Source organism: Lupinus angustifolius, chromosome LG08 (assembly GCF_001865875.1).
Source record: "Lupinus angustifolius cultivar Tanjil chromosome LG08, LupAngTanjil_v1.0, whole genome shotgun sequence".
Classification (NCBI taxonomy): domain Eukaryota; kingdom Viridiplantae; phylum Streptophyta; class Magnoliopsida; order Fabales; family Fabaceae; genus Lupinus; species Lupinus angustifolius.
This window is the reverse complement of record NC_032016.1, coordinates 20,736,320-20,743,560: the sequence shown is the minus strand read 5'-3', so window position 1 is coordinate 20,743,560 and position 7,241 is coordinate 20,736,320.

The following is a 7,241-nucleotide window of genomic DNA, read 5'->3' as shown; positions in this document are numbered from 1 at the left end:
TATTTAGTCTGTGACAAAACCATGTTATACATTTTGTTCAGATTTCATGGTAATGGAAAGTTGGATCAGGTTTCTATGGTTAACCGGATAGAGGAATGGTACTACTTTGATATACTGAAAATTTTAATGATAAAATTTTATACGTTGGTTGGTAAAATATTCTTGATAATATAGAACAAAATCTTTTAATGATTGGGATTATGTCAACATGCTTGTATTTGTCTGGATCCATTTTTAACCTGTCTTTTATCAGAAATTACATTTTCAAAATTTAAATACGAGACATTTAATTAAACTTGAGCTGTTTATTTTCATGTTGACATAATACTAATGATCAAAAGAGTTTGTTCTATATTATCAAGAATATTACCAACCAGCATATAAACTTCAGCTGATATGCACTCATTCTGGATGGGATATATAGAAATCACATTTTGATGTGTGTAGAAGTATAATTATGCATGTCACAAACACGTAAAAGAATCCAGTTTTATGCCTTAAAATTTGATTTACACAAAAAAAATAAAGTAATTAGTTCCTACCAATATCTAGTTAAAAATATGAATTTAACAAACAAATATTTACTATTCCACAGGGAGTTTGTTTCTATGATAAGATCTTTTTGAACGGGCTTTTGTATGTTTGCAACTTCCTTGCATAATCCAAATAAAAATACGAATTAGTCATTATGAAATAATAATTTATGTACATGTTAAATTAATTAATATAATTCAATTATGAAATAATAATAAAATATATAATAAATAATAAAAAATATATACTATATTTTAAATATTTAATTATAAATAAATTACAAATATGCATGTACTTGTAAGAAGACATCATAATATCTGCCCTAGTTGATAAGCTATTATTGCATATATCATTATTGGTATTACTTTTTAGGAAAACATGGACGAAGTATTTTGTCATCCTTAGTTGTCACTAATTTGAGCAGGTCAAACTGGCATCTGAATTTTATGGTTGAATAGTTCTGTGCAAAAGTATGTCATACCCATTATTAGAATTGACTATTCCCACTAGGTAAGATTTTTAAATTTATATTTTTTTGTGTTTAGTGTATTTGTATGAACCATGTAAAGTGATTGGCACTGAAATTTTAGCACCGGATATAAGTTATTGAAGAGCCAACTAACTAGCTTGGTGGAAAAATCTCAACCAAATTCTTCTATCGGGATGATGTTATTGAAACAAGCACTCCCAATTGATGAGCATCAAATCGAGGAAGTATGAATACTTTATAAATTATAACATATCATTGATTCATTAAAAATATATTATATAAATGTATAATAAATAATATATTAATTGTGATTATATTTTTATACAACTACATAAATATCATATTTTTTATTTTTTATTGTATCTTTCTTTTGTGTTGTGTAATATTCACATCCAATGTTATATCTGTACTTTCTTGTGGCCTACAAAGTGGAGAATAAAATATCTTTTGATATAATGAGATAAGTTATATATCATATTTTACTGATGAGAAGAGATAAATTATCTCATGATATGAAATATTTTACTCTCCACAAAGTTTCTAAACTTCCATAAAAAGACAAGATTTCATTGGAATGTGTGCTATATAAAATTTTCTTAGGTAGGTTAATTTTATAGTTATATTATTTAAGAATTCAAAATATAGTACCCATACGTAGACATGACAAAATAGGCTGTCGGGTCCATTTAGTCTGTACTCATAAATGCTCACAATAATTTAAGTGAGTCGGGCATATTCGCATTGACTTAACGAACAAAATTCAGTTCCTTGTTAGTTTTAAAACGGGTTAACGGACTTGCGGGCGGCCCACGTGCATTGTTGAATACTTAAAAAAATTAAAAAATTCATATAATAAATAAAATAAGGTAGTTGAAGATAAAAAACTAACAAAAACTTTGATATTTTATATGAAATTGATCAAATCACATTATATTACAATTTTCTAGGATTAAAAATCACATTACATAATAATTTATTTCAAATTTTCTTAATTTTTCCATAAATATTGTTTGTGGGCCGCCGCATTGCCCAATGAAAATGTCCGCCGACTTATCGGGCAAAACAAGCAAGACGAAATGTGCAAATGGACATAATTTGCATGCTCGGGCAATGCCCATTTTACCATATCTACTCAAACATTTTTTATATCTGTATAGTATAACATGTATTCTAGTTTTTTCTTCTAACTTTTGGTGCAATGCTTATTTCAATTTTACCTTATGATATGTTATCCTATCACATTTACACGAGACACAATACCTTACACAAATATTGTCTTTGGGCTTATTGAGATCTACAATGAACATTAATCAAATATACAATCCTTATAAAACATAATTATTTTCCTCACTTTTGAGTTAAATTTTGGTATGACTTAGGACCAACTACACCAATAAATGGACCTCCACATTTGAAAGGGGCCAACACCTATTTAATTAGGAAAAAAAATTGCATGAAGCTACATATGTCACTTGATACATAGAGACAAATGTATTTATGTTTTTAATGTTATTATTTATGACTAAATTTTAATTACAATTAAGTTTTTAATGTGTTGACAATATTTTATTGGTTGTCTCCACATACATATGTTTCTACACAAGTATTTCTCTTTAATTAGAGAGCACATCTTATATTTCAAAATGTGTACTACTTTATGTATTGATTGTTTCTCATTAATCAGAAAATATAAAGTTAATATATACTTAATTTTTGTTTTAATTTCCTGACCAATAAAAAACAATTGATACATGTAAAATCAGATGGATATATATTTTGGAAAGAAGATGTGGCACCCTCTCTTCTATTATCTAACAGAATTTTCTGATGTCGATATCAAGGTATAAAATATGAATGATTTGAGAAACCAAGGTCTTGGTTTCAATTTCACACTCATAATGTCTAATTCAAATACTACCAAGAGTCTCATGCACCTTCCAAGATGTTTCGTACTACAACATTGCTTTCTCATTTTCATCTTCCTTCCCTTTCTCTTTCTGTCTGGCAACCATTTTCCACACAACATCTTAATATACACTCAGCATTTTTGTCCTAATATCCAAATCAATAATTGATAGAACCTAACATACTCCAATAGACTTGCTTCTGTTATGGGTAATTGTCACCAATAAACATTGTTAAGTGGTTACTTAAGCACAAGACTCACAGTTTGTTTGATTGGGTGAATTTATGAGAATTGTATGTCAATGCCCTTGCCTAATTAATATATATATATTTATTTATTCGAAGACAAATTTATTAATAAAAATATAATTTAGAGTTAAATTGTCCATTAAAAATAACTCACATATTTTTTTTCTTTTCTCTTTCTCTTATATAACAAATAACCTTAGTGTGCCTTTTTCGGAAGTATCAAATTCAATTCTCATGTCATTGACCCATTCCAAGATATTTTAAGAAATTTGTTTGGTTACCATTTTTAAAAAATAAAGCGAAAATACAATTTACTATTTCATTGGACTATTTTCTCATTAATTATACAATTAGGACATTGTTTAAGAAAGAAAAATATTTTATTTTTTATAAACAAGGAATGAACAAATATAAACATTAGACTTTAATATATATCATTTTTAGTGTATTTTTTCTTAGTTAATACATCATTCTAGATTTGGAGATGTTATTACTTTTACTATATTTTATCTTTTACTTTTGGTCCAAAAAATGTTATTATTTTATACACAATTGAACGTAAGTTGTAAGTGACTATGAAATAGGTTGGGTCGAGTTATTTTTTACCACATACTTTAAGCCTAAATATTAGCCAAGTTTAATTTTTAAACTCAAACCTAATTCTAGACTCAATGAAACACGACTATATCCGAACCAATTATAATCAGATTAAATTGAATGAGCTGATAGGATCATACTCACCCTAACATATTATAATTAGTATTATTATAATTATTATTTATCTAAAAGAATTTGGTTATACAATTTCAAGAAAAGTTATTAAATAAAGTTAATTAAAAAAGAGAATAATATTTGTCATGCTTGCTAAAAAAAATGATATATCATTAATTATGTCTCTGATGCTGTCAATGACACTCTTAAATTTTTATGTATGGTTTCAATAATTATTATAAATTAAGATAACCCTCCGCTCATTTTGAAATGTAGTTTTCCTGTAAGTATTTTTTATTTATTGGCCTTTGCAAAGTTAAAAATAATATTAATTATTATTTTGTCAATTTATATCCTTAAATAATTATGCCAAACAAATTTTATGGTAAAGTGAATAAAGAAAATGATAATGGTATAAAAAAGGGTTAGCAAGTTTATTCAAAGAAGTCAACATTTTTTATAAATATAATCATACCTTAAATAATATTTAAATTAAAATAAATAGATGGATATTTTCAAAGAAAACAATTTTAGCAGTAGACCAGAAATCAAATAAAGAAATATCTATATAAAAAAGCTATTATAGACTAAAGAAAGCTGTTGAGACCATACATGATATAAGCCTAATGAGTAGTGAACATAAATAAGGGATACACATCTGCTGTCTCACACTTTGTGGCACTCCATGTTTCATGAGCATGTGATTGGATAAAAAAAATATATTGAAATTAAAATTTAATTATTAAATATTTTTCTGACCAATCAAAAATTCATGATATATAGAGTAACATAAAGTATGAGACAACAAATATGCTCCAATAATATAATATAAGCCTTTTACCGTACACAAAATTTCAAACCAATCAAACATCTTGTTATAGCAGTGGACCAGAGATCAAAGAAAGATCTAAAATTATTTTCAATGGAAAAAAATGTCTAGGAACTCCCAATTATATGATGATACATATCCCTAAACTGTGCCAACCCTTCTGATTTAGACATTTGGTATAGAAACTAAGATTATAAATTCCTGTCCTTCTGTCAAAATGGCAGGATTACTAATGACGTGGACCACCATGAAAATTCATAGGATTTGGGCTACTATATAAATGTAATTTTATTGAACCCATATTTTTTAGCCAATACCGACTGAGTTATACTAAAACTGAGTTAGGGCTAAATTTATCCGGACAGAATTGGGTTATCTGTTTTTTCTTTTCCACTTTTTTTGTACCTTGATTATAAGCCTTAGGTGAAATTTGTTTTATAACATAATGGTACTATGAAATATAATAAAACTAGATAAAAAAATATCAATGTTATGAAATCTGAATAAAAAAGATAAAGTAATATTATAACATAAATATTTATAAATTACAATATTATTATAAATAACATGGTATAATCCGTTCTATGTTGTAGAATGTACTTTTGAGTCCAATGACAAAATTATGTACCATATTAAATGAGAAGAAACGTTAAATTATATATTTCATTTTTCTTTCTTAATTGTGTATTCAATTAGATTTAACTTCTACCATAAAAACATAACGATGAATAATAATTTTTACAACAAAACTAAGAGACAACATAATTGTTCATCATAGAGAACTTTACACAACCAAATTTAACTCGTATAAGTTCACGATGAAAGTGTTGATAATGAACATACGAATGATCTTCATACATAAAATAAAGAATGACGATCATATATTAACATGTTAGTTATACTTTGACATACAAAGTTTTTTTTCCTTCTGAATTTGAGTCTATACTATACTACCATTACGGAGGGAGATCATATGTATCCATTTATGTCTCACTTGGTGTATCAAGCCAATGAAAAACTTCATTCATCTAAAAGCAAAAACTATAAAAATAAAAAATAATATTTTAATATTATTTTGTGAAATTTGATTGGTTCGGAACATATGGACAAGAAAATTGTGGGACAGGTGATCCTTGTCCCTACCATTACTACAAACTAACATGACATTATTTTGATATGTCCAAAAGTCTATTACCTATATAACAAAAAAGGTCCATCATGACATGTATCAATCTCTCAAGCCACATGACATGTGTCAATCTCTCATCAAAACTAAAGGTTCACATGACATGTGTCAATCTCTCAATCAAAACTTTCCCTCCAAAAGTGTCAATCTTCCGTTTTTGTTCACTGTACAATTAATTCTAATGATTAATGTGTCCATTTGTTTTTTATTCTATGAAGAAATTACATCTCACAATAAAGAGGATTGAATCTCTCTTCACATGTGAATTACTTCTCCACCATTATCATTTCATATCTCCATATTCTTCTACCCCTTTCATTTCATATTTCTCTCTTCTTCTCTCACATGTCTACAATCCAATGTTTCATTCGTCAATCTTTATTTCGTTTAAACTTAATCCGATGGCTTCTATATCCCACTACTAAATCTTCATCATTGTAGGTTTGTTCTTATTTTATAAATATGTTGTTTAAAATGTATTTTTATTGATTTTTTCATTCATTAACCTAATATGATGACTTTTATATCCCACTACTCAATCTTCATCATTGTAGATTTGTTCTTCTTTTGTAAATATGTTGTTTAAAGTGCATTTTTATTGATTTTTTCATTCATTTATTTTTAGATATGTTCTTATTTTGTAGATATTTTAATTGATTTTTTGTTTATTATGTATGCATATTCTCATTTTTTCTTTGATTTGTTTATATTGTATATATGGTACGATTGATTTCATTATTTTGTACATTTATTCTTCCAATAACCATCTTCCTTAGTGTCTGATTTACAAGGGTTTCATCTTCAACAATGACCAAACTCTCAATAACTACGTGATGTATCCGATCTCCATTTATATATATACACACACATTTAGTTACAAGTTACAATATTGTATTTGTTTGTTTGTTGTTATGAATTTATTTATCTTCTCATCTTATCTCTTCATTTGCAGTTTGACTCTCCCTTAAAGCATATGTACGGGTTAGTGTTATGTCTATGTGTCACTATCTAACTAAAATCTTCAATTTTATTCTCCTTTGCACAACAAATGAATTTGATTATTTTTTCTCACATGATATTTGTTAAAATATTTTTCCTGTGTGGTTATTTTACTAAGCATGAAATATGAATCGACCATATTCTTTGTTTCGACATTTGTAGAAAAGAAACCTCACATACTATAATTCAACGATTAGATGTTATATTCATTATCTGAGTGTAGAATAATAGTTCTTTAATTTTATTATGTGTTTGTTCTTTTTCATTCGAAGATATTTCTTTTCACTATTTGAATGTGTCAACTTTATATTAGTAAGAATAATCTTTAATTTTTTTAT